The sequence below is a fragment of the Neoarius graeffei genome, chromosome 8 (genome assembly GCF_027579695.1).
Source record: "Neoarius graeffei isolate fNeoGra1 chromosome 8, fNeoGra1.pri, whole genome shotgun sequence".
Lineage (NCBI taxonomy): Eukaryota > Metazoa > Chordata > Actinopteri > Siluriformes > Ariidae > Neoarius > Neoarius graeffei.
The window spans coordinates 64,209,766-64,219,725 of NC_083576.1; positions in this window are offsets into that span (position 1 = coordinate 64,209,766).

The window sequence follows — 9,960 nt, forward strand, 5'->3', positions numbered from 1 at the left end:
CTCTGAGACCAAGAACTCAAAACTGAATGAGCGTGCGACTCGGGGGAGGAACGCAGTGCAGGAGACATCAGTGTAGCGGACGCGGGGTACACAGGAGACATGTCCCCCGCACTTCCCGTATTTGTGCCCTCTGTCCCCCGCACTTTTTACAGCCATTACAACCACTCAATTCCTTTTTAACATGAGGAAACGCGTTTTTCCGAGCCGCCTCTAAACGCATCATGAGCAGGCGGAGCTAAGGTGGCAAACAAACACTGCTGTCGTGTGTGATCAGAGACGCTTTAGAAAATATTGTATGAGTATATTTGGTGTGATTCAGATCTGGGCAGTGCTTCTGTATGTTCAGCAAACCAGCCAAGAGGCTAAAGACTTTAGACAGTTTTTTCCAAACAAACCATGTAAGTTGAGTAATGCTGTTGAATGTAGATAATGTTTAGCTAAAAGATGACAAATAGATGTCAATTTAGTTAGTTAAGCTAGCTAGCTAACTTAGAGGCGGTAGTAACTAGTTACATTTACTCTGTTACATTTACTTGAGTAACTTTTTGGATAAATTGTACTCTTAAGAGTTGTTTTGTTGCAAAATACGTTTTACTTTTACTTGAGAAATATTATTCTAAAGTAACAATACTCTTACTTGAGTAACGTTACTATTTTGGCTACTCTAAGATTACTCACTTCTGGGTAGAAAATAAGAATAATTTGTGTTCCTTTGACTGTCATTTTTGTAAAGATTTAATTTATTTTTGTGGTAGTTAAAGTTTAAAGTACATGAATTTGCTGATTATTATTACTGTATTCCTAATTCTATTTCAAAATGTTGCTTTCCACATATTTTTTAATCTTTATTGCCACAATAGAAAGAGCAGGGTGAGAGAGGAGACAGTGGACCAGAGGCCAACAGGGATGATTATGCAGGGTCACAGGTGAGAAGAGAATATAACTAGCTATGTCACTACTACTATTCTTAATTCTATTTATAAATTTTATTTTATAGATTTATAGATTTTAACTTTAGATTTTGATAGTATGTAATTTTAAAGAACTAAAGTCGATTCCCTGGTGCTGTGGTTTGTGGTTATATGGTTCTTTAGCCGCTAAGGAGAGGTGCGACCTCTGAACAATTTGTCCCCCTCACTTCTAAAATGATGCCCCTGGCAGGAGACATGGGGTTTCCATGGTAACCATCAGCGCACTTTCATGAAGCTGTTACATTTATATTTTCGAAGCAGCGCAGTTGTAGCCTACCTTGTTTGTGATTTTAAAAATAAATCATTCGATAAGCCAAAGCAATAGAGTGGAAAGTTTCAACTTATGTTTGCCTTAGATAACTTTGCCTAAAACATGGCGGTGCATACTGATTTTTTTCCCAGAATTTTTTTTTTGTGTAGGTGTAACGCATACATGTCAACCTTTGGTCAATCAAACCTGTGTAACCAACCTCCAAAATCCGTATTTCCCTTATAAAATCCTTATAAGATGCAAATTAAAATAATTTACCTAAAATTTGAATGATAATTAACAATGATATATCCAAGTTAATTTTTATTCAATATTAATAACAATAAACCTTCAGAATGAATACAAAGCTCCAATGTTTGACAAAAACACAGTGTCACTCTAATGTTCTGAATTGTACTCCATGACAGCTTTTTTAGCAGTCTGCAACAATACCTCACTAGGCTGCATGTCACAGCAAGTGTCTGTGTTGATCTTGCCGGAGTGCCCATTCAGAATCTTGTCAGTCGCTAGTGAAAGTACGTGTTTCAAACAAAATGTTACTTCCCGGTTAGCGGGATTGTTGCAATGCGGTGTGCACATGATCAAAAGTGGAACGAAGTCTCGCTACCACAAGATAATGCGCGATTTCATAAGACTCTTTACTGGCTGTTTGTGCTTTCTGTGGTGTACAGTACGTTTGTAAATGTTATGCACTCTTTTATCATCGTGGGAATTGATTATAGCTCTAAATAAATATTGAAGTTTTTTTTAAAGAATCCGTATAACTTTATTTGTACGCCCGTATACTACGTTTATTGAATCAAATCCATACAAAATACGGACATTCCGTATAGGTTGACATGTATGGTAATGGATGCCAGATTGTTAATGTATCTTAGTTCCATAGGCTACATGGTTAAGGTATCTTTTGCCCTCGTTGCTTGGGCCAAATCAAACCATTAAACAAGCTTAAATTATTCTTACTCTTGCCACATACCGTACATTATTTTTTTTCAAAACTGATGATATTCAGTTCAAACACCATTAAAAGTAATTTCAGCAATAGATCTCTTGTATGGCGTGTAATTCACCCCTCTCATTTAAATATGTCGAAAAGTTTTCGGTGCGCACCTCAAGTTTTCCCTGAGCAGCAGGGTTTGAAACTCTAGCTATATGCCGCCACATAGTGTGCTTGTCAGTCATCAGCAACTTTGTTGCTTCATTCATTAACCGCAGGTTATCGTATCACTGATTTTATCTGAGACGTTCATGAACATTCTAAACAATTCTAACATGTTGTCAGAATGTTTATGCAGGTGCTCATGGGAGTTGTACGGTAGGTAAGGCAAGGCAAGGCAAGGCAAGTTTATTTATATAGCACATTTCATACACAATGGCAGTTCAATGTGCTTTACAGAAGTAAAAACAAAAACAGTAAACAATAGAGATAAAATTACATAAAATAATTTTATTTTTATTCTAAAACAATTAATTAAAAGAATTAAACAATAGTAGAAATAAAATAAAATGAAGTAGTAGTTCAAATAGGAGGAAAAAAACAGCAGAATAAAATAGAATAAAGTTAAAGTAAATTTAAAACATGCAGAGAAAGTAAAGATTATAAAAAATGTAAAGAAGACAATATTAATTATTTAACAGAAAGCATCTGAAAACAGCTTGGTCTTTAACCTAGATTTGAAGCTGCCAAAGTTACATTGCAATGCGTTTATTACAGCAGATGCCTTCAGAGAAAACTACAATTAAAATATATTGTCATACCACTGAATAAACCACCCGCCAAAGTGGCTAGTGAGACTAAAGTCATTACCCACCAAAGCCGAATTTTACCTGCATTTGGCGGGTGGGCGGGTGCTAATGTAAAGCCCTGATGGATATGTGTATATATATATATATATCTCATCTCATTATCTCTAGCCGCTTTATCCTTCTACAGGGTCGCAGGCAAGCTGGAGCCTATCCCAGCTGACTACGGGCGAAAGGCGGGGTACACCCTGGACAAGTCGCCAGGTCATCACAGGGCTGACACATAGACACAGACAACCATTCACACTCACATTCACACCTACGGTCAATTTAGAGTCACCAGTTAACCTAACCTGCATGTCTTTGGACTGTGGGGGAAACTGGAGCACCCGGAGGAAACCCACGCGGACACGGGGAGAACATGCAAACTCCACACAGAAAGGCCCTCGCCGGCCCCGGGGCTCGAACCCAGGACCTTCTTGCTGTGAGGCGACAGCGCTAACCACTACACCACCGTGCCGCCTATATATATATATATATATATATATATATATATATATATATATATAAAAACATAAGTATCTGTATATATGATTTGATTGATATTATACCATGTTGGTATGTCTTGGTATGTTTTCTTTTTTTTTTTTGTTTGTTGCTTTTGTATATATAGTTTATTATGGCGGAAAGTGACATTTGATTAGCGGTGGTATAGAGGATTAGGATTTGATAACTTATTTACTTCTTCCTAATCCTTTCCAAACATTATTATGTTACTGCCTTGTGGCTACGTTATTCTGTTTGTTTATGACAATGTTTTGATTATTGCATTTTTAATTTTTTTATCTTTCTTCTTTACTGTTCGGAATAAAGCAATCAATCAATCATCAGAAAGTGTTTAGGGAAGAAATGAGACGAGCATTGAGTGGTAATGGAAGTCTGCCAGAAGATTGGGATACTACTGCTATACTAGTAAGAGAGGCAGCAAAGAAGGTGCTAGGGTGGTCATCGGGAAGGAGGAAGGAAGACAAGGAGACATGGTGGTGGAACAAAGAAGTGCAGGAAATTATAAAAGAGAAGAGGCTAGCAAAGAAGAATTGGGATGATCAGAGAGCTGAGGAAAGCAGGTGGTTATACAGAGAGATGAGACAGAAGGCAAAAAGAGCGGTAGCGAAGGCAAAAGCAGATGCATACCAGGAGTTGTATGAAAGACTGGAGACCAAAGAAGGAGAGAAATACCTGTACAGACTAGCTAGGCAGAGAAACAGGGAAGTGAGGGATGTACAGCAGGTAAGAGTGATGAAAGATGTAAATGGAAATGTGCTGACAAACAGAGTGTATTAAGAAGGTGGAAAGAGTACTTTGAGGATTTATTAAATGAGGAGAATCCAAGAGAGAAAAGGTCAGATTCACTGGAGACAGCAAATCAGGAAGCAGAGTTGGTTAGTAAGGATGAGGTGAGGGCAGCCATGAAAAAAATGAAGACTGGGAAAGCAGTCAGACCAGACAGTATCCCGATTGAGGCTTGGATGTTTGGGTGAGATGGCTGTGGAGTTCCAAATGAGATTGTTTAATAAGATCCTAGAGAATGAGAAAATGCCAAATGAATGGAGAAAGAGTGTACTAGTCCCAATATATAAGAATAAGGGAGATGTACAGAGCTGCAGTAATTACAGAGGGATAAAATTGATGAACCACACCATGAAGTTATGGGAAAGGGTATTGGAGGCGAGATTGAGAAGAGAGGTAGCACTCTGTGAACAGCAGTACAGGTTTATGCCAAGGAAGAGCACGTCGGATGCAATTTTTGCTTTAAGAATGTTAATGGAGAAGTACAGGGAAGGCCAGAGAAAGCTACATTGTGTGTTTGTAGACCTGGAGAAGGCATACGATAGAGTGCCGAGAGAGGAGGTATGGTATTGTATGAGAAAGTGTGGAGTGAATGAGAAGTATATGAGAGTGGTGCGAGACATATGAGAACAGTGAAACAGCAGTGAGGTGTGTAGTTGGAATGACTGAATGGTTCAAGGTGAAGGTGGAACTTCATCAAGGATCTGCTTTGAGTCCTTTCTTGTTTGCCATAGTGATGGATAGCTTGACGGATGAAGTGAGGCAAGAGTCACCATGGAACATGATGTTTGCGGATGATATTGTGATATGTGGTGAAAGTAGAATGGAGGTTGAGTTGGGTTTGGAGAGATGGAGGTATGCATTGGAATGAAGAGGAATGAAGGTGAGCAGTAGCAAAACAGAATACATGTGTATCAGTGAGAATGGGGATGAGAGTGTGGTGAAGATGCAAGGAGTAGACGTAAAGAAAGTTGGTGAATTTAAGTACCTGGGGTCAACTGTGCAGGAAAATGGGGGCTGCAATGGTGAGGTGAGAAAGAGAGTGCAGGCAGGGTGGAGAAGATGGAGAAGGGTTTCAGGAGTCATTTGTGATCGGAAAGTCCCAGCAAAAGTGAAAGGTAAGATGTATAAGACAGTAGTGAGACCAGCTATGATGTATGGATTGGAGACCATACCATTAACGAAGAGACAGGAGGCAAAGTTGGGGGTGGCGGAGTTGAGGATGTTAAGGTTTGCGATGGGAGTGACAAGGTTGGACAGGATAAGGAACGAGCACATAAGGGGGACAGCACATGTGGAGAGCTTGGGAATTAAGCTTAGAGAGATGAGACTGAGATGGCATGGGCACATCCTGAGAAGAGATGCAGAACATGTTGGAAGGAGAATGTTGAGGATGGAGTTGCCAGGCACACGAAAATGAGGAAGGCCAAAGAGGAGATACATGGATGTGGTGAGAGAGGACATGAAAGTGGCAGGTGTGGTAGAAAAGGATGCGGAAGACAGGGAGCAATGGAGACGAAAGCTCCGCTGTGGCGACCCCTAATTGGGAGCAGCCAAAAGAAAAGAAGATTTTATTTGGAAGATGTATCCCATGGTCATGGAAAAGATATTACTGTGTTTCAGAAGGGTCAAATTATTGGCCTGCATCAAGCAAAGAAAACAACTAAGGAGACTGCTGAAATTAAGAGCACTTCCACACTCACAATGCGATGAGAACTCACAGGATTGAGATTAAACAGCTGTGTGGCCATATGAAAACCAGTTGTTAGTGAGACTAATCAGGAGAAAAGGCTTCAATTTGCTAAGGACCATAAAGACTGGACTCTGGAACAATGGAAAAAGGTCATGTCGTTTGATAAGTCCAGATTTACCCTTTTCCCGAGTGATGGGCATGTTAGGGTAAGAAGGGAAGCACATGAGATCTATAGTGGCCACTGTACAAGTCTCTGGAGGCAGTGTTATGATCTGTGGTGGCTTCAGTTGGTCAGGTTGAGGCTCAGAAATGTTATGGGGGCAATAAAATGAAGTCAGCTGATGACGTGAATGTACTGAATGACCAGGTTATCACATCAATGGATTTTTTTCTTCCCTGATGGCACAGGCATAAAATGAGGGCTCAGATTGTGAAAGAGTGATTCAAGAAGCATGAGGAATCATTTTCACACATGAATTAGCCACCACAAAGTCCCGACCTTAATTCCATTGAAAATATTTGGGGTGTGCTGGAGAAGACTTTACACAGTGGTTTGACTCTCCCATCCTCAACACAAGATCTCAGTAAAAAATACAACTCTGGACTGAAATAAATGTTAAAGGCAGTCCAACCAAATATAGAGTGCAAGACTTTTTTTTTGCAGGGCAGTGTAATTTTCATTACAATACCTCAGGTGAGGTTGACTTCTGATTATGTGTATCTGAATATTTTATTATTGCTAACCTTCAGATCAGCCCTACAGTGCAAAATGCAAATCATTCCAGCTACAGAAATGACTGAAGTGTTTAATTCATTTATTTAAATGTACAATTGCATATTGGTATTAGATTGTACATGATAAGGCAGAATACATGAAAAAAGAAATGCATGGTTGAGAAGATTATGAGAAGGCTTTCTTCTCCGTGCTCTCGCGGAAGGCGGTCGCATTCTCTGTCTCTCCCTTCCCTTATCTTTCCTGCTTCTGCTTCTGCTGTCTCGTCTGTCTAGTGTCTATACTTTTGAGAGACTCTCTCCACACTGCTCTCCAAACTAAAAACCATGGAATTGATAAACTGGTCTCTTCACGCAATTGACACAATCTTATCTGCTTTCGGCTACCTCAGACAGCACTGGCCTTGGCCAAGGCCGTTGCTGGGGCAACAATTTCCCCCAGAGGTCACTGCTGTTAGACTCTCTCGTATTCCTCCCCCCTCTTCCTGCGGTCGCTGCTTCACCCTCAGTGTGACAAGCGGGTGCGTGACCAGCACCATCATGGCTGCAGGAGCGGATGGCTGCTTGCTTGCGCTGGGTTACCTCTACCTTCTCCCCTCCCCCCTTACCCCCACCCCTGATCACCCCCCCAAGTCCCGAGTTTTCATGTTGTAAAGTGTACTTGTGTTATTTTGTGCTTATGTGCTGAGGTTTTTTTTAATGTTCCCACACTGTACTCCTCACAGGAGCGTAGTGTGGGGGTTGTTTTTTTCCTCCTCCCCTCTCCTCATGTTACTCTGTATTTTTTCTTTTCATCCCTGTCTTCCTGTCCTGTTACTCCCCCTCTGTTGATTGTGTGTATGTGTGTACGTAAGGACAGGTTGATGGTCAATTTCGCTGGTACTTGTGACTAGTGATAATAAAAGGTTCATTCATCATTTCATCAAGATTATGAGAAGACAGCTCAAATTCAAACCTCACTGACTGGAATTGGAATTCACATAATAATAATAAGCGGCCCTGATTACATGACTGGCTAGTTGTCCCTGCTTGTAAGCACTATACAATTAATAATTGACTGCTCATGAGGAAGGAGCATGATGCCCTTCTGTGTGGAGTTTGCATGGTCTCCCCGTGTCTGTGTAGGTTTCCTGTGGGTGCTCTGGTTTCCCCCACAGTTCAAAGACATGCGGTTAGGTTAACATGGCAGCCATGGCCTGAAGGTTGGGCTGAAGTGCCCTCGAGCAAGGCACCTAACCCCCAACTGCTCCCTAGGCACTGTAGCATAGCTGCCCACTGCTCTCAGTATGTGTGCTCATTGCTCACTTGTGTGTGCATGTGGGTGTTCACTGCTTCAGATGGATTAAATGCAGAGGAGACATTTCACTGTGTGCTTAAGCCTTTCCTTGAGCGTACCTGTGATAAATAAAGGCTTCTTGTTACTGAAAAACACATCATACTTTTTAAAAATCAATCAATCAATAGTTCCAGTTAATATTGTGGAAAATCTGCCAGACATTTAGCTCCTAATATCACTTAAGTTATGCTATAATTATTCTCTTCTTGATCTCTCTCAGAATTAATATGCCAAAAAAAGCACAGCTTGTCATGAAACCCCAAAGTGCAATGTCCTCTGTCCTGAAAACTCTTCCATAGTGCCAGAGTGCAGGCACTTATGGATGCAGGTGCAGGGGAGAGCGGGAGAAGCAAACTGTTGACAAAGCCCAAATCAGAAGATGAGAATCATAGTCAGGGAAGTGGGTGGAGGTCGATCAATTGGCAAAAAGAATATCAGAGGACAAACTAGGAAATGAGGTCGAGAAAAACGCGAACTATAGTCAAAGACAGAAAGGCAGGCAGAAAGCAAACAGCTTGGTAACAACAGGAGAGAAACACTGAATGATACTTCACAGTGAGTGAGTGTGAGAGTGGTGTTTAAGTAAGGGAGCTGATTACTGAGATAATGAGTGACAGGTATAATTAGTAGGCTGGAGACGGAGAGTGCTATGGTTCTTGGGAGATGTAGTTCATGTTGGCCATGTCTGAAGGCTGTTTTGAGCTTGTGCTCTCAACATCATTACTGACAGAACTCCCCCCCCTCCCAAGGAGCTCCCTCTGGGAGGCATATTCTTTCTTGGGCACCCTCTCCCTCTTGGTGCAGGCTTGTTGGGGTGCTGGCTGTGAAAGTCCTGGAACAGGAGAGGGTCTAGAATGTCACTTGAGCGTACCCACCTTGGCTTCTGGGGTCCGTATCCCTCCCAATCTACCAGGTACTCCACTTTTCCTTGTCTACGTTGCGAGTTTAGGATCTTGTTTACCTGGTAGACAGGTTCCCCTTCTATATCTAAGGGTGGGGCTCCTGGGTGGGAGTGTTTTCAGACAATGGCTCTTAGATAGCTGGCTTCAAACATGAGACATGGAATGTTAGTGCCACATGACTGTGAGGTGGGAGCTCGAGTTTGTAGGAGACCTCATTTATGCACCAGAGGACCTTGTATGGGCCAGTGTAGTGTGCCTGAAGTTTTTTGCATGTGTTGGGTTCCTTCAGCTCTTTTGTGGAGACCCATACTCTCTCCTGGGGAGTATTCTGGGTTCTTGCTCCTGTGTTTATCGATGTATTGCTTATACTTTGTGTTGACTACTTCAATTCTTTGGTGGACCTCCTCCCATACCTGTTGGCTCCATTTGAACCAGTTGTCCACTACTAGTACTTGGACCGGTGCATCATCCCATGGGAACAGCAGGGGTTGGTAGCCAAGTATGCACTGGAATGGTATTAGTTGGGTTGCAGAGTGCTTGAGCGAGTTTTGTGCATACTCGGCCCATGGCAGGAATTGCACCCAGTCCCCCTGGTTCCGCATGCAGAAGATATGTAGGAAGCTTCCTACCTCCTGGTTGGCCCATTTGACCTGGCCATTGGATTGCGGGTGGTAGCCCGATGTGAGACTCACTGAGACTCCCAACCTCTCCATGAAGCAAGACCAGAGTCAGGAGATGAATTGAGGCCCTTGGTCGCTGACAACATCCTCAGGGATGCCAAAATATCTGAAGATGTGGTGAAAGATTAATTCGGTGGTTTGAAAAGCTGTAGGTAGACCAGGTAACAGGATGAGTCTGAAGGCCTTTGAAAACCTGTCTATGATGATCAGGATGGTGGTGTTGCCCTGGGAAGGAGGTAGGTCTGTGATGAAGTCAGTGGCAAGGTACCTAACCCCTGACTG